Source organism: Hydra vulgaris, chromosome 08 (genome assembly GCF_038396675.1).
Source record: "Hydra vulgaris chromosome 08, alternate assembly HydraT2T_AEP".
Lineage (NCBI taxonomy): Eukaryota > Metazoa > Cnidaria > Hydrozoa > Anthoathecata > Hydridae > Hydra > Hydra vulgaris.
This window is the reverse complement of record NC_088927.1, coordinates 29,554,751-29,581,761: the sequence shown is the minus strand read 5'-3', so window position 1 is coordinate 29,581,761 and position 27,011 is coordinate 29,554,751. Positions and strand designations below refer to the sequence as shown.

The 27,011-nt window shown below is 28.2% G+C and overlaps 2 non-coding genes across 2 annotated transcripts; both read left to right on the top strand.

Moving 5' to 3' along the window:
* Window positions 1-13,279: 13,279 nt before the first annotated feature.
* On the top strand, window positions 13,280-13,362 carry trnal-uaa (transfer RNA leucine (anticodon UAA)). Its single transcript has one exon. It is a non-coding gene; the product is annotated as a tRNA-Leu (tRNA).
* A 5,445-nt stretch (window positions 13,363-18,807) lies between these two features.
* On the top strand, window positions 18,808-18,890 carry trnal-uaa (transfer RNA leucine (anticodon UAA)). The gene has a single exon. It is a non-coding gene; the product is annotated as a tRNA-Leu (tRNA).
* Window positions 18,891-27,011: the final 8,121 nt, after the last annotated feature.

Sequence of the window (27,011 nt, the reverse complement as noted above, 5' to 3'; positions counted from 1 at the left end):
ACATTTATATACGATTTGCTCTTTAAAGATGTAATAATTATTGCAACATTATAATTCCATTGGACATTATTTGTGCGCAAAGGATTGATTGAATGCGCTTTGAATTCACTCAATTTTTTCATTAAATTCCGAGTTTCTAATTGTTACATTCTATTGTTTGTTTTGTCAGAAAATGTTCAATTTTTCAATACCAACAAATAAAAGCTTAGTTTAGCGCGCAAAAACAGGATCCTAATGTTTAAGAATTTTATTATAAAGTTTATTTTTGTTGCAGTGCTTGGAACTATTTTATAACTGCTTAAAAATCTTTTTACTTAAATTCAATTCCAAATTTGAAACTCAAATTTGAATTTTAAATGTTTTCAAATTTTTATCCAATTAATCAGAATTCGAAATTAAAAATCGAATTCAAATTAAGATTTCAAATTTGAAAAAATTTGAATTTGAATTTGACCCCAAATTCCGAATTTAGTCGAATTTTTTTGAATCGAATTAAAAATTCGTCCGAGCTTAGTTCTGAGTGAAGGAATCAAAAACAAAGGAAAATTTTTTTGTTGTCTAAAAACCATAAGCTAAGATAACACATGAATTTTGCACTTTAAATAAATTTCGAAACATAAAAGGTGCCCGCAAATGTCACGGCGTTATTTTTTGGCCAAAAATCTTTCAGCGCGGATTGTTCGCGCGATTATCAAAACCAAATGTTGTATAGACTGGAATATTTTTACGTTTGGTTCAGTCTACACTTAAATATGCAGTTAAGTAACCAAGGATCATGGTTTAATTAGTCAAAAGTTGAATGTTTTAATGTGTTAATATGGTAAAATATGAGTTATATTTTTTGTTCATGGAAGAATATATGTATTTTTACACATTCCTCGTATTATTTTAATCATAATAAATAAGTCTACAAAAAGTTGTTCAATAAACCCTACGTTACCTCTTCTATACACACAGTTTTACAATATAAATTAATACTTGCATTAATATCTTTCTTTTTAACTAGAGGTTTTGAAAGTTAATAAATATATCTTGAGATATCTTTTTTTTTCTTGTAAAAAATTGACATTTTTGGTTTTCAAAAAGTCTTAAAACCTAAAATATAGAATTAACTTTAAAATCTCTAACTAAATATAAATTTTTTTATAAATAAAGTAAAAGATAAGTATGACTTTATCTCTGATGTTTCTATGTGACTTTTTGACTATTTTTCAGAAAACCTAAAAAAAGCAGCTATTTTTAAAAAATATTTTTTAATTAAAAACTTTATTTTAAAATTTTATTTTAAAAAACAAACAAACTATTTTTAAGACTTTATCTTGAATGTTAAAATGTAAATGATAACATCTACAGTTTTTTATTTATTTGTCACTTGACATTTAAAAAAATTTTTTTATTCATTTTGTAGTTGATAAAATATATTTCATAAAAATAATATTTATTAGTAAGTATAAATATATATATATATATATATATATATATATATATATATATATATATATATATATATATATATATATATATATATATATATATATATATTATATATATTTATTAGTGATGTACAGATAAAACTTTTTTGGCCGATGCCGATACCGATGCCGATGGATAGGAAAAGGCCGATACCGATGCCGATACCGACGAATTAACTAATTATTAAAGTTTTGAAGATATAAAGCCATAGAGCTTTAAATTGGGTAAATTTTTTCATGGAATCCGTACTGGTAAACAAATACTTGGACTTAAATAAATAAACTTGCCTGTAAACAAAGTCAAAATAAACAATTTTTTTAAAAATTCTAAACGATACATAAAGTTTAAATTATTTATTATTTATTAATTATCAAAATGCAGGATAAAAGTATTAAAATGCCATCGGTAATGCATATCGGTAAATTAATAAAAAAAGGCCGATGCCGATACCGATTCCGATTGTAGAAAAAGTGGCCGATTATGCCGATGCCGATGCCGATTAATCGGTACATCACTAATATTTATACTAACTTTTATATATATTAAATATAAAACAGTATGAAAAAACATTTACAAATATCTTAATTTGCAATGTGTGACTGGCTACACATCAGTGTTGTCTGTGTTTAACCGAGAAATGCATTCAGATCATTTTATGAAGTAAGTTTATGTTTATTCTACCTTATTGTGTTATTAGGATATTTAAACACACTAAATATTACTTTTTATTTTATTTCGCTGAGGTAAGTAGGCTTTGTGAAAGAAAAAAAAAAAATTTGAAAGTTTTTGAAGTTCCAAGTTTTATCTTTTTATTATTAAATCTTCATAATTGTTTATATTTATTATTATTTTTACTTTTATATTATTGTTTTGTTTTCTGCTTTATTTCATATTCATGAATTTCAAAGTGATGTTCATTAAATTTTAAAATTGTCTGGATTTTATTCTGCATTTTTTTGTATACTTGTATTGTAACTTCATTAAATATTTTTATGAAGGTTAAATTTTTTACTATGTTACATCTTTTACTTATTATAACTTATTTTCATGTTATTATTAAGTTGATAAACAAGTTTATTATTAATTACTTCAGTTTTATTATTGGAATGTAAAGACTGGTACTACTCTAAATAAAATGTATAAACAGCTACAAAAAAAGTATTTTAGGAATTATAATTAGTATATTCAAACGACTATTTGAATATGTTACATTATATAAGTAATGAACTGTGTTCACAAACTTTCTATTTTTACAGATTTAAATGTTTTATATTAATAATTTTTCATAAATATGTTGGTATTTAAGTTAAAAACTTTGTTTCTCTCATTTATATTCATTAATATCCATTTCAGGGATTATTTTTTTCCGGATTTTACTCAACTTTTAGTTTTTCCCGATATCCAAAACATTTTCCATACATACATGTTTAGGTGTATATTTTTGTAATATATTTGTTTTTAAGCTTTTTCACTCATTACTCATACAAAAATTAAGAAAAAAAATGAAAACAACTCAGCTAAAAGCAAAATTATGTGGAAAATAGAGGAAAATATATTCTGGGTTTTTTCCATAAGATAAGATATTCAAAATATGAAAATAATTTGTTTCTATTAGTTTTTATAAATATTACCTGTTATAAAAATATCAATAAGATGACACCTTTCTTAATGTTACGCTTTTTTATATACTTTTTTATAAATTAAGGTGTAGATGTATATAGTAGTTCTATTGGTTTAAGGTTAAGTTATTATATTGGTTTAAAAATAAATTATTCTATTGGTTTAAGATCAAGTTAAGGTTAGCTATTTAATCCACAACCATCCATCTAAAGCTAGGCTGTTCAGCAAGCTATGCAAATCACAGTGTGTGTAGATTTATGAAATAGAATTTACAAATTGAATGAAAATAGATTATGTATGATAAATTGATAGGACAGTAGTAATTTTTTATTTTTGTTTTTTAGGTATTTGCAGGTACTTACTTTCCTGCAACGAAATCAAAAGAACCTTCAACTACAAACCAATTCGAATAATTTTTATAGCAGCATTTTTTTAGAAGAATTTTCCCTTTATTTTATTTATTAATTAGATTACTTATATTTCACAAGTTCTTTAATTTATTTTTGGAGATTTTTGGATTTTAATTTTGGTGTTTTACAAAATTCTAAGTTTAAAAAATTATTTTACGTATAGATTTTTAGTTTTTTAATAATTAATTATTATTCAGAAGTACAATTATAATTGGAGTGTCCAATTTTTGTAATATTTTTTCTGCAAATATCAATTTGATATTATGTTCTCAATGTAAAAGTATAATCTCAAGATATAATTAAAAAAATGGTAGGATGAGGTACATAAACATACGCTTTGTTTTCTTAAAAATAAAATTCAAGATTAGCGCAAAATGTCTGTACCGATTGAAACTCAAAAAAAAAAACTTTTGAAAATGATTGGTCTATTAAAATTTTACTGTTATTTTTACATGGTTTTCACTTACTATGACTGTAAGTGTACAAACACGCGCAAACTGGCAATCGAAAGATTTTCAGACAAAAATTAACGCCATGATCCTTCATGGAATGGACATCCCATTGTAATTTTAAAGAAATTATTTTGATGAAATTATTATCAGATACTTAAGTTTATTAGTACAATCAATTGTTAAATTAAATGAAATCATTGTCATTATTAAATGCTTGTAGTACGCGATATGTAATACGGTCGGTCTATTTCACATCTCTACTGGGTGTATGCTGACTTTTCTATTTCTCTGACCTTTTCATGATCCTGAAGCTGTTTTCCACCATTTAATTTATAGTTAAGAAAGTTCAACTTCTGAAAAAATTGTACTTAAACCCGTTTTGAAAAACGCCTTATAATTGAAAGTATAAAATCTGCATTAAAATCATAGAGGTTATAAAATAATCTGCCGGTTAAAAATCTTACATTATTTGAATGATATACACTTGACACAGGTCATGTAGAGGCAGAACCATTTTCCACAACTTATTCAAAAATCAAGACAATAAGATTTGATAACTGGTACAAAATAATGATACTTTAACATTATTCTTGCAATATTCTAATACATATAAAAATAAAAAACAAACTTTAATTTTATTATAACAAACTAATAATAAAGTTAAATTCTAATGTTAAACTTTAATTTTAATGCAAAGTATAAAATGTTTCAAAGAGCAAAACTATTAACAACACTAAAGATAAAAAATCAAATTGAGAAGTAAACAAGTTGTGTTTTTAGCTAAATATATTGGCTTTCGTTTTTAGTGAATTTTAGAAGCAATATACTCCATTTATGAAACTGGCAATTAAGGTGGTAGTACCCTTTATAAGGAAAAAAGAGTAAAACTTGATATTATATGGGAACATTTATATTTTTCTTAAGTGTTAGATTGAATCATTTCAAAAAATAACAAAATTAATTATTTTTTTACCCCCTGCATAATAATTATGCGCATTAATTAGCAAAATTTGGGCAAAAAAATGGATCTTTTTTTTAACAAGAATATCTTGAGAACCACACATGTTCTACAAACCAAACTTTATAAGTGGTTTTATATATGTTCAAAAAATGTGCTGAATTAAAAGTTATACAATAAACAACATTTAATAACTTTAAAATCATTAAGTTCTATCAATAAAAAGAAAAAAGTGTAAGTACAGCTCGCTAACTCAACTTTTAGTTTTTCCCGATATCCAAAACATTTTCCATTCATACATGTTTAGGTGTATGTTTTTGTAATATATTTGTTTATGTAATATATTTGTTTCTTAATGTTACGCTTTTTTATATATTTTTTTATAAATTAAGGTGTAGATGTATATAGTAGTTCTATTGGTTTAAGGTTAAGTTATTATATTGGTTTAAAAATAAATTATTCTATTGATTTAAGATCAAGTTAAGGTTAGCTATTTAATCCACAACCATCCATCTAAAGCTAGGCTGTTCAGCAAGCTATGCAAATCACAGTGTGTGTAGATTTATGAAATAGAATTTACAAATTGAATGAAAATAGATTATGTATGATAAATTGATAGGACAGTAGTAATTTTTTATTTTTGTTTTTTAGGTATTTGCAGGTACTTACTTTCCTGCAACGAAATCAAAAGAACCTTCAACTACAAACCAATTCGAATAATTTTTATAGCAGCATTTTCTTAGAAGAATTTTCCCTTTATTTTATTTATTAATTAAATTACTTATATTTCACAAGTTCTTTAAATTATTTTTGGAGATTTTTGGATTTTAATTTTGGTGTTTTACAAAATTCTAAGTTTAAAAAATTATTTAACGTATAGATTTTTAGTTTTTTAATAATTAATTATTATTCAGAAGTACAATTATAATTGGAGTGTCCAATTTTTGTAATATTTTTTCTGCAAATATCAATTTGATATTATGTTCTCAATGTAAAAGTATAATCTCAAGATATAATTAAAAAAATGGTAGGATGATGTACATAAACATACGCTTTGTTTCCTTAAAAATAAAATTCAAGATTAGCGCAAAATGTCTGTACCGATAGAAACTCAAAAAAAAAAACTTTTGAAAATGATTGGTCTATTAAAATTTTACTGTTATTTTTACATGGTTTTCACTTACTATGACTGTAAGTGTACAAACACGCGCAAACTGGCAATCGAAAGATTTTCAGACAAAAATTAACGCCATGATCCTTCATGGAATGGACATCCCATTGTAATTTTAAAGAAATTATTTTGATGAAATTATTATCAAATACTTAAGTTTATTAGTACAATCAATTGTTAAATTAAATGAAATCATTGTCATTGTTAAATGCTTGTAGTACGCGATATGTAATACGGTCGGTCTATTTCACATCTCTACTGGGTGTATGCTGACTTTTCTATTTCTCTGACCTTTTCATGATCCTGAAGCTGTTTTCCACCATTTAATTTATAGTTAAGAAAGTTCAACTTCTGAAAAAATTGTACTTAAACCCGTTTAGAAAAACGCCTTTTAATTGAAAGTATAAAATCTGCATTAAAATCATAGAGGTTATAAAATAATCTGCCGGTTAAAAATCTTACATTATTTGAATGATATACACTTGACACAGATCATGTAGAGGCAGAACCATTTTCCACAACTTATTCAAAAATCAAGACAATAAGTTTTGATAACTGGTACAAAATAATGATACTTTAACATTATTCTTGCAATATTCTAATACATATAAAAATAAAAAACAAACTTTAATTTTATTATAACAAACTAATAATAAAGTTAAATTCTAATGTTAAACTTTAATTTTAATGCAAAGTATAAAATGTTTCAAAGAGCAAAACTATTAACAACACTAAAGATAAAAAATCAAATTGAGAAGTAAACAAGTTGTGATTTTAGCTAAATATATTGGCTTTCGTTTTTAGTGAATTTTAGAAGCAATATACTCCATTTATGAAACTGGCAATTAAGGTGGTAGTACCCTTTATAAGGAAAAAAGAGTAAAACTTGATATTATATGGGAACATTATATTTTTCTTAAGTGTTAGATTGAATCATTTCAAAAAATAACAAAATTAATTATTTTTTTACCCCCTGCATAATAATTATGCGCATAAATTAGCAAAATTTAGGCAAAAAAATGGATCTTTTTTTTAACAAGAATATCTTGAGAACCATACATGTTCTACAAACCAAACTTTATAAGTGGTTTTATATATGTTCAAAAAATGTGCTGAATTAAAAGTTATACAAAAAACAACATTTAATAACTTTAAAATCATTAAGTTCTATCAATAAAAAGAAAAAAGTGTAAGTACACAAAATACACAAAAAGTGAATCACTAGAAAAACACAATTTAAATGAATACTTAAGTTTTCTACACAATTAAACCTACTAAAACCACCGTTGTATGTAACACCTTCAGCTTCTTTATGTTGGTCAATAAAGCCTTTTTTAATAGCTCTTAGCTTTTTCCTCCTGTTTTTTGAGGCTTCTGTACTTTTTATCTCATTCTGTTTAACGCGTACATAATCTACATTTAGAGAACTTTTTGTTGTAAAATATCCAGGCACAACATTACATTTTTCAAACACTGGTAGTATACCCTGAACTCCATTATTGAAGCTAGTTATTGCAGAGGCCAAAGCAATCTCAACAACTGTTCTTTTTATATGTACTCTTTTGGGTGCGCGAGTCCAAACCATCCCATTTAGATTCATTGACTTTTTGAGTTTGGCCATGTAAACATTTCTTTTCATTTCATCACTGCCAAGATCTTTGTACAATTTTCCCTTATGATTGATCTTGCAGTTATGTGAATTTGGAGACAAAACAGTTTGAATTATTAAAGCATTTGAATTATTGAGAGAATCATTTTCTAATTTATATATATATATATATATATATTTATATATATATATATATATATATATATATATATATATATATATATATATATATATATATATATATATATATATATATATATATATTCTTTTAAACGCCCAATAATTACATAAATTATAGGTAAAAAAAACAAATAAAGAAAATGCTATGTGTGTTCTTGTACTGCTCTTGGAATGTTTTCTTCCATCAAAGTTCTAAGTATAAGTCTTTGTTCCTTTAAATTCCATAATTGGACAGATTGTTTTAAAATTGCGGCGATATTGGCATCTAACACTTCCTTAGGGCGTGCAGTTTTAATTTTATTGCCCTCGATCATACATTGCAACATATTAATACCAAATTGCTTGCATATTAGCCATATCTCACCAACAAATAAACTTTGGTTATTTATACACGGCAACTGAGTCATTATAATGAAGTAACATATGGGGTCATTAAGTAGCCTGATAAATAAGTTTAATTTGTTATGAATAAGAATGTTCGATACAGAGTCTACTTTGAAAAAAGAATGGAGGTAATTTTTACTATGCTTAGAAATATTAAAAAATGATTTTAAGACAGATCGTCCAACTTTATCAATATTCTGTAGAAACTTATTGTTGCAACCACCCAGTTCTAGTCCGTATAATAGCGTTGGAATAGCTAGGGAATTAAATAAATAAATAATCGTAGCAGGCTGGCAGAAGCGAATTCCGTTTCTTATGAGAGCTTTTGCAACAGATAAAAATTGCGTTATCCTTTCATTTATATTCGTTTTTTGGAGTGTTGCCGTCGTATTTTTGTTCTTATTATCCCAAAAAAACCAAGATGTTTTAAATTGCTTTGAAACTTAATAGGAGCGTCGTTAACATAAATCACGTTATTGATGATCGAGCTTACTCCAGATATTAAAAATTCAGTTTTTTCTGCATTTAGTTTGATAAAGTTTGATATTACATACTTTTGGACGATGATTTTGAAGACCAGATATAGTTGAACTTTGCAAAATTATATCATCCGCATACGCAATGACACCAGTGTATACCCTATTTATTGAAGTTCCTACTTTGGATTCTGAGACAATTTTCTCTAAAAGATTTTCAATATAAATATTATAAAGATGAGGCGAAAGTATGGACCCTTGTCGAACTCCCTGAGACAACCTAAACTCTTCTGATGTGCATCCAAGATATGATACATTAACAGTACCTGCCCGATATAACGATGAAATGGTATGAACTACCGATAGTGGGATTTTTTTCTGATAATATAGTTTCTCAAATAGTATTTCCCAGTTACAACTATCAAAAGCTTTGTTAGCATCTAAACTGCATATATATATACAGGTGCATTGTTATGTTTATAGTGTTTTATTGTTTCACTCAGAAGAAATTCTGCGTGAAACAATAAAACTGGGTGGAGCTATTTTTTTTAAACCCAAATTGATGTGAATGACTCTCTGTGATATCTGGACATGAGGGTACAATAAGATATTCGAGAAGTTTCGTTAAAATAGGTAGAATGCTGATTCCTCTGTAGTTATTTGGATTTTCCAGTGATGTTTTATAAGACTTAACTAATGAAATAATTGTGGCTGTTGATAAACATTGGGGAACCTTTCCATTTGATAACATGCTGTTATAAAAAGAAGCGAGTAACATTAGAAGATTAGTACTGCGAGAGTTTTTAAGATGTTCAGCACTTATTCCAAAACAATCGTAGGATTTATTATTTTTAAGATTTAAAAAACATTTTTCAATATCAGTTGTTGAAATAAACTTTGAATTAGGCTCTTTACTTATATGTGGAATTTGTTGAGGATTAAATTCGTTATTTGTACTTTGCGGCGTATTAGGTATTTTTTGAAAATGATGGCTAAATTCTTCAACGATTTCATTTTTGTTTTGCAATTTATTAATTGTAAAGAGTCGAGTATTATTTTTGTTTTTTTTTTTGCGAATATTGTCCCAAAACTTTTGAGGATTAGTATTGCGTAGGTATTCGATATTTTTAATTTTTTCGTAGATTTTTTTGTTATGTGCTGCTTTAACAGCTTTACGGAAGTTTTTTTGGGAATAGATATATCTTTTTAGATTACGCATTCTACTGACTTGTTATAATCGGATTTTTGCCATTGCTTATAGTGAAAGGATAGGTTATCTTTACATCTTTTAAGCTCTGGTGTCCACCAAGGTTTTGAATACTTACATGTCACTTGTTGTCCAAAATGAAACTTATGAAACTTTCTTTTCTTTGCTCTTTTTTTAGCAAATCTTTTTTTTGAACCCATTCATCAGACAACTAATCAAAAACATTGATCAATCCATAGTCATAAGAAATAGACTTTCTATTTCTTATGACGATGATAATGATATGACTATATGACCCTGACGGATAATCTATTTCTTATGGCTATAATCAATCAAAGAAAATTTTTTAAAAGGGTAATTATCTATATCTTACAGAAACGAATATGAGGTTTCAATTTATGGATATTAGATCTAAAGCCAACAAGATTTCTTAAGGAACAATTTAGTAATAAGCACACAAAAAAAAGTATATAAATTGCACTTGTTTACTTCAAGATATAGCAAGAAATGTATCTCTAAGATCCGTTGCTATGGCGATTAGTTTTTCACTACCAAATCTAATAAGGATAATTTAGGCCTTATGATTTTTTTTTTTTTTTTGAATTTTTTTTTATTATTATAAGAGTAGACATCATAAATGACTGAAAATTATTAAAATTAAAAAAAAAATTTTGCCTGTTTTTTGGGGTGCTACCGCCTTAATCATATTTAACGATAGACACCAAAGTAAATCAAGCTGTCTATCAACACAAAACATCAAAAGAAAACAAAAAAAACGAAAAATCGCGCTTAATAATTTGTAAAGATATATTTCATATTTGTAAGTAGGGAAGATATGAAAATATGAACCCTTAATCCTAAAATCAAGAGGGAAATAAACAAACAAAAATAAAAAATAATATAAAAAATAAATTTTTTTGTTTGAAACAGATGATGGCTAGTATATAGTCGAAACAAGTATTTAAAAAATTGAAAAGTTTGTTTTATTTTTAAAATATATATATATTCAAAAAATAATAGAAAGATAATATATATTCTAAAAAATTGATGACATATGTCAACAATTTGTTGGTCATTTTTACCTCCCTCCATTTATCTTTTCAACAGTTGGTCAAAAATTCAGAGACTCTCCCCCCTTCCCCCGAAATTTACTCATAACGTGTGTGGTGCTTTTGTAGCTGCTGATATGCTGCTGTAAAAAAATTAGTAGCAAAAATATATGGGGCAAAAAGTTGAGCAAAAACAACTGTAAACCTTGTATTGAATCAATAAAAAGAAGCATTAGTGATTTCATTAATTATCAATTAATAAAATAACTAATGCTCCTAAATTTATTATTACGATTCATATTACATAAACTGTTATATATTATATATTATTTACATAGTAATGCTATACAAAATACAAGATAATATTCATTTAAAGATGCCTTTCGCTTCTTTTATCGAGGAGTGTTATTATCTTCGTTGTCCTCTTTACTTTTCTCGTCAGTCTGTATCTTTCGCATCAATCGAAACTGCTGTCTTCTTAGATCGCCTAATAAACTAAACTTTATCAAAAAAGTAAGATTAACTATTATAAATGTATATTGATAAAAAAAAAAAAAAAGTCAAAGAAAATTTGCCCTTAAATATACTCTTTACCCTTTAGACACCCTTAAAGATTATTTATGTCATTTTAAGGCGGGGCAAAATTTTTTATGAGTCTAGCTTTATTAAAAAGTATTAGGGTAGATTAGGTTAATATGAGCACCATGGTAATATGAGCATACTTAAAGATTTCTTAGATGTAAGCAGTATAGTTAAAGTTGCTATGTATTTTTTGAATCGACTTTATGTGGTGATTACAGGAATCAGTACAATTAGCGTAAATCTATATGCAGTAATTAGCGGGTATCATCTAATTAAAACGCTGTTAAATTTTTTGCGTTTTTAAAATAATATCATCACGCATGAATGCATCTGTGGCGCAAAATATGTTAGCTAAAAATCCAATCCTTTTTGGTTTGAAAAACAATGCATAGAAATATTTTGTTTTGACTTTATTTAAAGATGCCATTTTTGTGTAATATGAGCATGCTCAAATTACCCAGTGATTTTTATTGAAATTACCTAGTTTAAAGTCCTAAAAAAGTAGTGGTTTTAATTGGTTTTTTGAATAAAAATAAAATATAGTAAAACTTTTTAATATTTTAACAATGCTAAATATTTTTCTGTAATTTAAATCCAAAAAAATTGAATTTTTATCGTTCAAAGGTTTGAGTTGATAAAATTGAAAAAAAAAACGAACTAATTGTTTTTTTTTTCTTGTGGAAAACATAGTAGTATTGTTTGAACTAAAGTGGCTTAAAATTTGATTTTTTAATGATAAGTTTTGTTAATAACGAGTCATTATATTCCAAAAATTAGTTCTATTTGTCAGGTTGGTATTTTTTTACAAAATTAATGTTTTTTTGTGAGCTAATTTAAAGTGCTCATATTACCAATTGGTCTGGGTAATATGAGCATTTTTGTGACTATTTTAAAACCTCTGTGTTTTTAAGAAAAAATTTCGGGTGCCCAAATATTTAAGTGGATCATGAGAAGGGATCCCTAAATATTGTTTATTCGCAAAAATTTTGGATCCAGCTTAATTATTTTTGAAACTATTCCAATTTTTGCTTAAGGTGCTCATAATACCCTAATCTACCCTATAATTCATAAAAGTTCTTGTCGTTTCACTCTTCTATTCAAAACTTTAATACCTTTCTAATCGGAAATGGATTTAGAAAATATATATTATTATTTTAGAAGTATTCTAATTTCCCCCTAACACTTTTACATAAATAGTATTTATATTTAAAAAAAAGGGCCTACGACGCCGGGGATGCCCCTCATCCCATCCTACTTTTTTCGTAAAGTAGGATAGGAGGGGGGGGGGAGGATTTTTTTAAGAAAATTCAAGTTATAGAATTTTCTAGATATAGGATTCAGTTCTTTATCTCTATAAATCTAAAATCCGTGCTTACGCAATATGGTACTGTTAGTACTCTGGTTTTTTGTTTTTTTTTATTAACTTTTGAAGAGTTTTGAAGTGTATCACTTCAAAACTCTTCAAAATTATTTAAATTAACAATCCACTTCAAAACTCGTGTTGTCGGCCATGAAATAAATTTACTTTATTTAAGAAAAAAAAAGATAAATTATATTTGCTTACAATCTTAATCCGCCATTTGTGAAAAGGCCAAAAGCAATATACACTTTTCGGATCAAAGTTAGACATCTACTTTATCTGATAAAATATTGGTTTTCAGAGTTGAATTATTTAAATTATAATATTAAAATAAATTTAATGTAGTATACCAGGATGGCCGAGTGGTTAAGGCGTTGGACTTAAGATCCAATGGACGTATGTCCGCGTGGGTTCGAACCCCACTTCTGGTATAGTTTTTTCTTACTATTAGCTAAGTTGAAAATTCATGCATAAGTACATATAAATTTACATTAGTAAATTTACTTTATTAGTAAATTTACTTTATTAGTAAATTTACTTTAGTAAATTTACTTTAGTAAATTTACTTTAGTAAATTTACTTTAGTAAATTTACAAATTTGTGTATTTAATTGTAAATTATCCTGATTCGCCCTCGGATAATTTTCTTTTATGGATATCCATAGGGAGGCAATGGGAGCGTTATTTCCTCTCCCCGTTCCATGGATAATTTCAAGTCACAACGCACCAATTTCAATACTATCAGTATCGCTTCGATACCAAACGATACCGATAATAAAAACAATCGTATAGTATCGTATGGTCTCGAGTCGAGACTCTCAATAAAACAAAAATAAAATTAAAATGTGACTTATTGAATCTTTTATTAACAAAATTCAAGTACAATTGCTTTTTAGATATTTTTTCAACAATCTACATTACTTTGGCTATCGTCCATTCGTTATTTTTTCCTTTGCTGTACTTTTGCTGGTATTTTAGGATTTTCTTCTATTTTAACAACTTTGGGGGCATTTACTGTAAATTTTACATCTAAACAATGTCAAATGACTTAATTAATTTCAAAAATATTATTACCAAAAAAGACCCTCTGATAGGCGTGAATTTAATTTTTTTTTTTTTTTTTTTACAATTAGTTAGTAGATATCTATATATGAAACAATAAAAATTCAGAGTGGGCATGTAACCAGAGTGGGACATACAACCAGGCGGTAAATTTGGCACACTGTGCTTTGAGCGTTCTCCCTAAAAATCACTCGAACCTAAATCTCCGGACTAATTGGCCGTAACTACTACGTAAGCGAGTTAAGTTATTATAATATAATAACTTCTTATAATATAATAACTTTTAAACGTAGTACTTTTCGCGGCCAAGCGGATAAAGTGCCGGGAAAAACTCCTGAGATTAATTACCGGCAGAATTGTTTTTATATGTTATATAAAAAACAATTCTGTAACCAACCTCAGTATTATTTACCGGCATTTCCGGCAATTACCTTTTGAGATAAAGTATAAGCAATACTAAGGAAGTAGTACTTACCTATGTTTTTCTTCAAATAATCCCAGATTAAAGATGTTGTAAAAGACAAAATGAGTGAAGATCAGCCTTCTTTAACAACTAACGAATTTTCTAGAAAAATCATTGTCTGCATAAAAATACGAATTTATGCTTTTTGTAAATAGTTATTTACATAAATATTTTTTAAATTTTCGAGGTAGTTAAATTATTTTAATGAATAAAGTTACTATTGTTAGTTATTCTGTTCTGTAATCAAAAAAGCGTTACTTAGAAGGTAGATTTTTAAAATTTATGAAAGAAAAGATAAAACGCTTTATACAACACTTGCTCTCCTAACGGCGTCTGACGGGCTTTCATTTAATGAGATTTATTCTTGAACAGACTAACGTGCTGCTCAAACTGCTATGAGATTCACAAATCTATCAACGTCAGTGAACGGACTTACGTGCCGCTCTAACTGCTATGAGATTTAGAAATCTACCAATGTCAGAAATATACCAACGTTAGTGAACACAATTTGTAACTATAGTGGTTTGTGTTTTGAAAAAAAGTTGAAAGGTTGCTGGCTGCTAATCAACAATTATGTTTTTCCTTCTGCATACAACTTTTTTTAATTGATGTCCTTTATAAAAAGGGGAATTCGATTCAAGTCAGCCAAAATTTGAAAATGAATTTTCTGACAACGATTTATCTAAGAATGAGGAAGATTTACTGGGCTACAATCATGAAAAAGTAAGACCAAAAATTGAACTAAATAAAATTCATCATGGGCCAGTCATAAAAAAGTACGCAAATTTAAACTAATATTTAGACGATTACCTACAAAGGAGAGGATCTTAAAAAAAATATATTAAGGTTGAATTTATAAAACTGTCTTTGATAATGGACTATAAGACATGGTGGAGCAGCCTTCTGTTAATGCTTAAAAAATTTTATAAAGTAAAAAATTGTATACAAAAATCATTCATTGATATTTACTTAGTCCAAGATAATTTTATAGTCTGTCACATGATGAAGTAAAAATATTATCAGAGATTATTACAACTTTAACCGTCATTAAAGCAACGGTTGAAGAAATTTGTCGCCTAGATTCTTACCTATTTACCGTCGACATTGCTATTATTTTTATGTCTAAAATATAAAAAGATGCTGCAAATAACACAAACAAGAAAATGCATACAACTTTAGTGGTTCGTATGCATGAACGCCGAACTGATATGAGTGGTCTTTTATATAATACCTGCACATCGGTCGAAGCTCTGTTGAAGCCGATGATTTGTTACAGTAACTATTGGTAGAGTTGTTGGAAAGATTTAATGTTTTTAATCCTGCTCTAATGTTGCAATGGCGGTGTAGACATATATACATACCCTTAAAGCTACACGGGACAGAATAAACAGTGAATTCATTATTAGCTAGCAAGCTAGCTCTCATAGCTGCAGTTGTGCAGCCACGAAAAATGATGAACTGTGGTAACTATGATAATTGTTAATCTAATTTTTTTCGAAACTATCGATAGTAGAGACATACACAACATTATCTGGCAAAGCATTCCAAGTACCCGCAACCCGATTATTAAAAAAGTTAAATTGAACAATTGCTTTTAATTTTGCGACGAAAGCGTTTGCAATGACCATAGATGGGAGGAATTGAAATAGTGTCAGTACGCCAATTGATTAAATCAATTTTTATTTCAATTTTGCATTCTTGGATAACTTTTTCTACAGTCACTTAGAGAAGTAAATATAAGTTTAGCATATCTTGTCTTGTAATCAAGGTGCTTTAATTCATGAAGTATTTTTGTGGCACAAGGTTGTATTTTTTGCATGAACCATATTTGGATCTGATTGACAATATTATCTATATCAGCTTGCAGACAAAGTTTGCTTTCTTAAGTGTTAACTACACTGAGAACATTTGTGTCATCTGCATACATATTTCAGTTATTTTAACTGCTAATGTGTTAAGCCATTAGTATAAACTATAAATAGGGTTGGACCAAAAACTGAGCCCTTTGGAACGTCACTAGTAATTTGTTCTTAATCGGATGAGACATTTCCAAAAATGTTACGTTGTGTTCTGTTGGAAAAAAAGCACTAATCCAATTTAAATCAATCAAGACAAGTTTTTAATCCCATACAATCCACGCTCTAGTAAGTGCAGCAGTTGAGTCTGATATGCTGGATTTGATTGAGAAACCTAAAAATGTACCTGAAAGAAGAGACATTGATCATGTTGTTAAATAAGGATAATTACCTATGCAACCAGTTAGACATGATAAGTTGTTATCAAAAATTCAAAAAAAAAATAGCACTAAAATGTTTTTCTGAAGCAATGTAATGTAAACTGACTTCATTTATTAAATATATTTTTGATTCAAAATGTACTTTTTTATTCAATTTAATACTATGCAGATGTTAGATCTGTTTTTCAATCTTGGGATTCTGGGATTGATGTTTTTCAATCCGGGAATCCCGGGATGGAAAAGACCTCTGGGATTGCAATCCCTAGTCTATATGCATGGATGCTTTTGATAGGTCAATAAAGATTCCTAGAAACAATGGAGTCATTTATGTTGTACAAGATCATATATAGCATTATATTTTTACAAGATCATATATAGCAGGTTCGGTGGAGTGATGCTTTTAAAATCTGAACTGCTTTTCATCTAAAATGTCGTTATTAGTTAAGTAGGGCATACCGGTCATATTTCCATTAAAATTGGTTTCGGTAAAAAAATGATTAGACCTACATGACTATACTGACTTTACATTAGTTTTAGTGAAAAAACGTCCCTTGTGCACAAATATTGTTTTTATAATCAACAAAAATCGATTTTGGGATGTGCTGTTGTAGTTTTATTTCCTTCATATATTTAAGATTGTAATTTTACTATTAACTGTGCAGAAATGAAATTTTCATGCATTTTATATTCAAGTTTTGTGCATTTAGTGGAATAGTTACTTTAATTTTATCTTTTGAACAAAGCAGACACAGCTTGTTTTAATGAAAATGACGACTTTTACCCATGATGGCATACTGACGAGTTGGGGGTGTTGAAATATTGACGAGTTGGGAAAAACTTTTTTTTTTATAAGAAAAACTTATTTTTAAGTAAAGTTAAAAGAAAGCGATGCTCCAGCATTTTTTTTTGGTGCATTTTTTTTTGCGCATGCGCAAAATTTTACAATGCTGGTGTGTAGCATGAAATGGTAAATTAGGATGGTTTCGAGTAATTTCTGACTTTTCTGAGGGAAGACTCTAAGGTTAAATGAAATCATTAAGTTACCTTCGATCCTAACTAGCCCCATCCTCCCCTATGCCATCATAGGAGCAGCGGTTGCCTATGATGGCATACTTGTGCTTTTTTTTACAATAAGAATAACTTATAAAAAAATAAAACTGATGAAAACTCCCAAGGTAATTATTGTTATAGATGTAACAAGGAATGCATCCATATCAAAACTTTTATTATTGGTCTTCAGAATACTGAATAATGAAGCTTCAAAGTTAAGTATGCCATCATAGGCGCCTTTCCCCTATTTATATTATCTATTTTAAATTAAATGTACACATTTTCCCACTTTTTTTTTAACTGGAGCAGTTCCTGTTATAATTGAGAACTTAAAAATTTTGAATATGTGTTTGTTTATAAATGGAAAAACGCTTATTACTACATTACCACCAATGTCATCGATTCCTGGTGCTTTGTTAATTTTTAGCAAGCTTTTCGCAACTTCGAGCTCATTTTTACTTAGTCAATTGTTTTTTATATATTATTATAAAATACTAAAGTGTTTTATTATAGTTTATAGAAAATTAGCTTATTAGATTTAATGCCAAACTCGGCATCATCCCTAGTTTTATAGAGCGTAAAATAGCTGGTTTTAAGTTTCTATAACATAAAAAACTTAAAAAGGGCTGTTTTACTAGGCGTTAGATTTTTGACTATTTCCATGTCGTTTACGTAGAATTTTTATTTATTTAATTTAAATTAGGAGCACTACTAGCAGGGCCGGTGCGAGTATGAATGAGAGAGAAGGTCCTCGTTTTTTGAAATTTGCAGACTGTCTTGTTTAAGAAGTCTACATTTTCCCACTTGTCTAAAAGGGTCAAATTTGCCGACTAATGTACAAAAATTCATTGATTGTGGGTGTTGCACCTCTACAAACACCCTCCCCTCCTTGGTGCCGGCCTCAGCTACTAGGTGATTTAATTTTAAAAAATTAAAAATGTTTTTTTTTAATTATTTTTAATTAAACTAAAAAAATATATATATTCTGAAAAATTAAATAGATGTAAATTTCTAAAATGACAGAATAAATAAATTTATATATATATATTTTTAGGCAGAAGTATTAACCAGGATGGCCGAGTGGTTAAGGCGTTGGACTTAAGATCCAATGGACGTATGTCCGCGTGGGTTCGAACCCCACTTCTGGTAAAGATTTTCTAAATTTATTAAAACTATTGATTGTTATTTTAATTGTTTACTTAAAATAGGTTACATTATTTTAATTAAGCATGTTAAATTAAATTTTTATTAAGTTTGTGCTTATCTAAAACAGGTAAAATGATATTAAACTTTTAAACTGCGTAAAATAATATTAAATTTAAAAAAAAAAAAACGATGGAGAGCGATATTTAAGTTACCTGCTATATAGCAGGTAACTTAAATATCATGACTAAGTCTAAAACGACAAAAGTACCGAAATATTATATACAAGCGAGCGCGATAAGAAGGAGGGGGGAGGTGTGTGAAAAGGTACACCCACTCCTCCCCCATCAATGAATTTTCGGTTTATTTAGTTGGCAAACTTGACCCTTTTAGACAAGTCAATCGGCAAATTTTAAAACAGGACGACCTTTTTTTTCTTAATCAGCAAAAATCTTAAATGAACTCCCCTCCCCCCCTCCTTCTCCTTCACCCTACTCTCGACGACCACCACCTCATCACCACAATACACCTATTCGCGCAGGTCCTGATATAAACAACAAAGTTTTTTTTATTTAAGTTTATTACTGACAACGGTATATTAAGAAAAATTTTTTTTTAAAAAGTCAAAGATTAAAGTTCACATTTAGTTTCCGAGAACGAGAGCACAATAATAAGAAATAACTTAATAACTAATAATTTAACTGCAGATTCACCCTAAATCGTAAATGACTACAACGGAAAAACCATGAAATGGGGAAAGTGACCGATTTCTGTTTGATAGATTCAAAATTATAGCCAAACAATTATGAATTCAAATGAAAATGTCTGTACATAAAGTTAACAACACTCCTAAAAAAAGAAATCGGAGTATTTATAAAATAGTTTTTGCGAGAAATAGAAGTATAATTAAAATAGTTTTTGTTGGAAATAAATGAAAATACCTCTCATAAAGACGTGAACGTTAAGAGTTTCTGATGCATTTTTTATTGATGCTAGTGAGATTAGGAGGTAGTACACTACAATCGGCTCACGGTTACATATAAATGTTTAAAGAGCTATATATTTAAAAAACTCCTAGAGCTCGATTATGATGGACAAAATCCAAAAGACAACCGGCTGGTCCAGCTTGTATTTAAGCAGAGGCCAGTGATAGATTAATTCTGGCTTTACTTATGTCGTAGTAAACCTGTTAATGTGAGTGTAAGGTCGTAATATTGTTATATTGAAGACACAGAAAAGAAAGTAAATTTGCAGTTATCAAATAAATTCATTTGGCTTTACTTGTGCCGGAGTAGCGCTTCCAATACCTGTAGTACCGATACCGGTAATACCGGACTTTTTTAAGTACCGATAAACCGGTATTGGTTTAGCTCAATACAAGCTCATTTTCTATTCAAAAATTATTGTTAAAAATATTTAGTTAAAGATAAAAATTGTTTAATTTAAAAGTAAAATTTTGTTTTCCTTCTATTAACAAAGCATTGATTTAAAAAGTTATCACTATATCACTCGCTTTAATGTTTGAGTTTTGCACTAACGTAAAGAATGAAAAGTTGGAAATCTGATAAAGGAATGTTTACTATTTTAACAGAGCGCGTGTTGAAACTAAAACGCAAATTGAATATTATATAGCGCTAATACACTTATTATTTTTTTTAATGTTAAATAATCGAACGTTTCGTAAAATTAAAAAATTGCATTCGCTAATCACTGATTGACCATGATTCTGGAGTTGAAGTAATTGATAAGGAGTTTAATACAATTTTAGCTGTTGCTTTATGTTTTAATTACCGGTATCATGCCGGTATTACCGGTATCATAGCGGTATTACCGGCATTAAAATTATTCAGTACCGAATTGCAAGCACTATGCCGTTGTAAACCTTTTAATGTGCGTATAAGGTCGTAATATTGTTATATTGAAGACACCGAAAAGAAGGTAAATTTGCAGTTATCAAATAAATTCATTTGGCTTTAATTATGTTGTAGCAAACCTTTTAATATGCGTGTAAGGTCGTAATATTGTTATATTGAATAAAATGACTTTGGCGCCATCGACTTTCGACTAATTGCACAGCAGCGCACAATGGGCCTAATATCAGACATAAGGTGGACAAAATTATTCGAATCTTTTTTTTTTCTTTTCAATAAAACCCTTTAAATTTCAATATTAACACTTTGTTTTACGATGTCTGTACTTTTATTATAAGTTTTAGTTAAATAATTGCTATTAGGGGTCGTCAAAAAATTACTTCACGTAATTACCTCTTATTGAAAATTTTTAACATATTTTAAACGCAATTTTATAATTTTTAATTTTCGAATTAGTTTTGAACATGGCAATACTTTCTACAGGCTTTTCAGTCGCAAATATGTTTTCTTGACTAGGGTTTGACAATTTACGAAAAGATGCATTTAAGTTCAGTGTTGCATTTAAGTTGCAGTATACTGTTATAACAAATGGTTAAAAAGTGTTATAAGGGGTAGTTCTACGGAGAAAGAGGTAAAAAAAACTTTCCTTTTTCTTTAAATTTTTAGCAAGCAGTGGGTATTATTTATAGATTTACCTGCTTCCCCTACCCCACATTAATCCAAGGATCGCCCCTAAAAGCTGAAAATTCATTGATGCATAAGAAACATTGACGCTAAAAATAAAGTACGAGTTATTAGGCTTCCCTTCAATAGAGAAGAAAGACATCGTTGGATAAATTTAACTTTTAGAAATAATTTTTCAATTAAATACTGTCCAGATATTGTTGTCTGTGAAAAACATTTTGCAGAAATTTTTCTAAAAACTAATGTTAATGGGCTAAAATTAGACCAACCGAACATATAAAATCAAGGTCCACTACTATAGACAAGTGTTGTCTATAGTAGTGGACCTTGATTTTAAAGGCTCGTCACACTTTTCATTTCTATCAGAAATGAAAAGTGTGACGAGCTTTCACAACATTTAAAAAGCAATTTGTTTCAACCATCAAAAATTAATATTATAGTATAATATCAATTTTTAATGATCGAAACAAAAATGTATACAAAAAATGATATGACATGTAATATCAATTTTTGTAATACAATATGACCTTGTATACAAGGTCATACTAAATCTATTAATGCATCAAAAGTAGGTTAAAGAATTTATAATATAGCAACTATCATCAGACTATATTGTTTTTTTTCAACATTTCGAAACCATTAAATTCAGTTACAAATTACATCCATGATGAAGAAAGTTTCAGATTATGACTTTATCAGCATCATATTTTCAAATTAAGAGGAGAATCAGAGAAATTGTATACTCTTGGAAAATGAAGTTTGTAAATCTAAAGTCTCTTTTTCTTTAACATGGCAGTTCTTTATTTAGAAAAGCAGAAATTAACTCAGAGTCGTTTCTACATACTGTTTGTAGTATTATAGTTAAATGTTTAAAAGATGCGCCATCCTTTTTATGCAAATTGATACCTGTCTGTAATTTCGACGATTCTTTTTTATTTTTTTATATTGTTATTTAGGTGCCCCAAGAAGACCTAACGGTCTATTCACAGAGCACCGCGGAAGCGCATTTAACCAGGAAGTTCGCGCCTCCTTTCTTACCGTGACGCGAAAATATGTCCAACGCTTGTTTCAAACCTAGTTTGAGTGAATATGCTTTGTGATGGAAAAGTTTATTCAGTTATTTGTAATGATTATTGAAAAAATCAAGCTTTTTTTTAAATTACTCTTGAGAATATGAACTGAGAAATGTGAGATTTTACTACTTTTTGATTATGTTCATCACCTAAAAAAAAAAATCAGGAATATCTGGATAACAGGCAAAACGCAGAAATTGCAATTTAAAATGACCACATATTACTGCTAAGAAAAGTGATCTTAAAAGGTAACTTTGATTTTGAGAAAAATCAGCTAATAAAATTGTCAAGACTAAATTTTATACATGTACAAGAAATTTAAATGTATAAAATTGTTTTGCGATGAAACTATAAGTGATTTTAAAACTTATTCAAAGATTATTAATCAATCAATAAATCAATCAACATATTTTTAAAATAATTAGAGGTTACACCATCCTTGCATCCACCCTTGTAATATGAATGAAACCATTTGTTTTTAAGAAAAGTTTACTAAATTCTAGGAAATTATAACTGTAAAAGAAACTTACCGTAAAATTAAAATTATATATTCTCGTGATTTATATCTAAAAAATTAAAAAAAATGCAGTTCTTACTTGATTTTAGAGATAAAACTCTTAATAAGAGTAAACAAGGCTTAACAAGGTCGTAGAATGAAATCTTTAACTATAGTGTATCTTCAGTTTAAAATTTCATTCTACTAATTCATTCACTTTATTTGACGTAATTGTTGTGGGTTAGTTGAGATGTGTAAATCTTTGTTAAAAAAAAATGTAATTATGATAAATGTAATTATGATTAATTAGATTATGCTAGAAGAGCTTTCTACAGATAACATTGAAGAAGCATTCAGTAAGTTTAGGCAAGGTTCAGGTAAACCGTAAGTTCTACAGTTCAAAATATTATTAAAAAGTTAAATATTGAGAAAGAGAAAATTTCCAATTAAAAGTTTATATCAGATTGTACTATTGATATCGAGCATTCTTGTCTTTCATGTGGCTATTTTATAAGTGAAGAATCTTGTGAATTTTAATCAATCGGCTGAACGAAAATCATCTTTGTCACTGAGTACAAAAATGCTTATGTTTAATATTGCAAGGCTACGTTACAAGAAAAGATGATGCCAGTGAAAATGATTTGTTTAATGATACATTTTATTTTCAGTTGTATGAAGACTATACAAAGTGGATTGAATATACCTTTCGATTGATGTGTACAGAGGTCACTAAATTCCATCAAAAACTTGCATTGAAAGTTTTAACATTTAATGTATAACATTTAATAAAAGTTATTGCGTATTTTTTTTTTATTGTTTTAAAGTTTCTTTATTATTCTTTTATAATATAGATTTTACATAAATATAATTTATTCTTTATAATGAAAAAAGTTTTTAAATTCTTTTTTCAAATTGTTTTATTTAAACTTGCTGATTTTTAAAATTTAGTAATATATCTAAAAATAATGCCTTGGCTCGCAAACCTTTCAGCCATTTTTATATTTTCCGTAACATTGTCCACCTCTATTCAAAAATGAAGATTCGCGATGGGAAGGTATATAGTTAGTATCGCCATAGTTTCGAATTACTTCTAAAAATAATACAATTATTTACATCTTATTTACAGTTTGGGCAGAATAGTTCACCTTCGTAAACTTAATTTGAAATTTAAGAAAAACTAAAAACGTTTAGATGGAGCCCATACACCTTACATGCTACTTATAAATTTAGTTTCAGGTGAAGATAATCTGAGTGAAATATTAATCTTTTCTTTTATAACCATTGAAATTTGTATCACAAGACTTGTAAAGACTTATTAATCCTGTCGGTTTATAACATTATTTTATGAAGAAATTCAAACAAAATTCACTTACTAAATACTTTTGTTTTAAATCTATAAGTGTTAAATGCTTCTTTTTAAAAAAAATCTATTTACTCATTTAGTATTTGAGCGACGCATAACGCGCCGTTTGCATAAAGAAGTGAGATCAGATTCAAGATTGGCTGCCTGTTCTAAGCTTTTGAAAAGATCAAAATGCTCTCCCACGGTGCTCCGTGATAAGGCCATAAGGACTTCTGGGAGCACCTAAAAATAACTCTAAAAAAAAAAAAGAGAAGACTTTTTTGTCAAGACAGGAGTATAAAGTTGAGTCATCAGCAAAAAGAGCTACTTTAGATGTAAGGTTATTAGGAAGATCATTTATGTTGATAAAAAATTAAACAGGACCAAGGATAAAAGTTTGAGGTACCCCAGAAGTTACTGGAAATATGAAGAAGGGTGTTGGCCTTCGAGGATGACTTTAATAAAGCCGTTAGAAACAAGCAATTTGATAAACTCAAAAACTAAATGTTATTAAATTAAAGACCAGCGTGCCAAACTTTGTCGAAAGCTTTAGATATGCCAAAAAAAATAGCCCTAGCCTTATTGTCTCCATCTAATGCATAACAAAATCTTTTAGTCACAGCAGTTAACAAGTCAGTCGTCGAGCAAGATGATCGAAAACCGTATTGATTGTCTGACAGTAAGACCAACAACGGATTAACCTGTTTTGTTAGAGTGGAAGAAAGAGAATTGCCATAAGATTCTAGAGTCAAATTAGAAGAAAAGTTCCTTGCCAATATTTCTGCCTTATCCTTAGATTAGGTGAGATGGGTATAATGATCCGGTCCATGAACGAGAGATGGAATGTTAAACCTACCCTTTTCAATGACGCGGTTGAAGATTTTCAAAAAGTCTCTAGAGCTTAACTTCTGAGATAATATATGAGATTTAGAGAACTAAGAATAATGGAGCTTTACATAAGACAGCACCTTTTTACATTGATTTCTTTCAATAGTAAGTAGCCGTTTGTTCTCAAGAGAGTTGTTCTTTTGAAAAAGATGAAAAAAATGATTATTATTTGATTAGATTTTGCAACTGCACAAAAAGATGAAGACCATGGAGTAGAATGGGGGGGGGGGGGGAGGAGGTGGTGAAATTTAAGCGCGTTTTTGTTCCCAGCCTACAATCATTGCAATTTTTGGCAAACCATTATTGTTTGACATAAGTATAAACACACAAATGTTTAGAGTTTGCTCCATGTCTGGAAGTTAACTCTTTCAAAATACCAAAAAATGGATCCATTTATGATAGTTAGTCTTTATACCCCTCGGCTTTTAATAAAATTTAAAAAAAACAACTAATGCAGAACAGTTGGTTCTTCATTTTAGTTCATGATACAGGTCTTTCTTTTTTACTTTCCAGAATAGTTAAAACAAACGACAACAAAAAAATCAAAACTTTGAAATGACTATTATTAGAAAAAAATTATTACTCAACTATGACAACTAGTCAAAAGGAAAAAAAAATCAATACAAATTATTCAACTATTTGCAATAGCATAACGTTCAAAAAACAGTCAACATTATGTTATTTTACCTTTATTTCAAACAGTTATAAGAAGATCACCTTGCTCTTTTAAACTGTTTTTAATTTCACTCTTTGATCGTGCATTTTGTTTTGTTGCTTATTTGCAATAGAGCTGCATATCAAATCTCATAGTCAAATAATTTGATGTATCTCTTGTATATGGTTTTTAAAAACGCATCACTAGTAATGAGTACAAGTATATGTTAAAATTCCTGTTTGAAAGTTTTTATGTGCGTTCTTGTATTTGTGCTATTTATATCAATGATTAAGTCTCAAATATTAATCAGACTGATATTTAAGTTTAAAATTCTCCCTGTCACAATTAAAAATTATTAAAAAATAAATATTAAAAATTTTGCGAGCAACATTTCCCGTATTGGTTATGCTACTTTCCTTCCTTACGAAACCCGTAGTTAAATCTTAAATAAAAGTGGGAGTTTTTTTTTTATTTTTAGTGCTGGAATACGTTTTTCTTGTTTACCGCTGAGAGTTTTCAAGGAGTATTGACGATCCGTTTAATACGGCGCGAATACGTTCACGAATGTCAATTCCAGGTTTCAATACATCCTTGTCTCAGTTTTAATTAATTTTCCAAATAGTTTGTAAAATAAACCTTTTAGAATAAGCAAAATATTCATAGACTGAGACTTACACTTTTAAAGCATTTTTAATACTACAGCGTTTAGTGTTTTGCCGTCATTTATTGTGGTATAAACAGTTGACAGGCCGGGCTTTACTACAAAAGTACTTTCACTCAGATATAAATTCAATACTCTTCAATAAAAAAAATTACATTTTTCAAATGTTCAAAATTTCTTGAATAAATTAGCAGCTATTTGGATTATTAACTTTATAACCGAAAATAGTTTATATTTTGTAGCAAACAAACCTATTTACATTCTTACATTTATTAAACTTTTTTTTTCATCTAATTGAAAGCCAAACTTTTTAAAATGTTAAAATTCATAGTGAAATTATCATAAAGTGATAAAAAAACCAGATTTTAACTTGAGAAAATATGTCTTAGAGGAAAATCATCAGAAAAAAGTTTGCTGAGATTGAATGTAGCCATTTTAATAATTTAAACCATTTTAA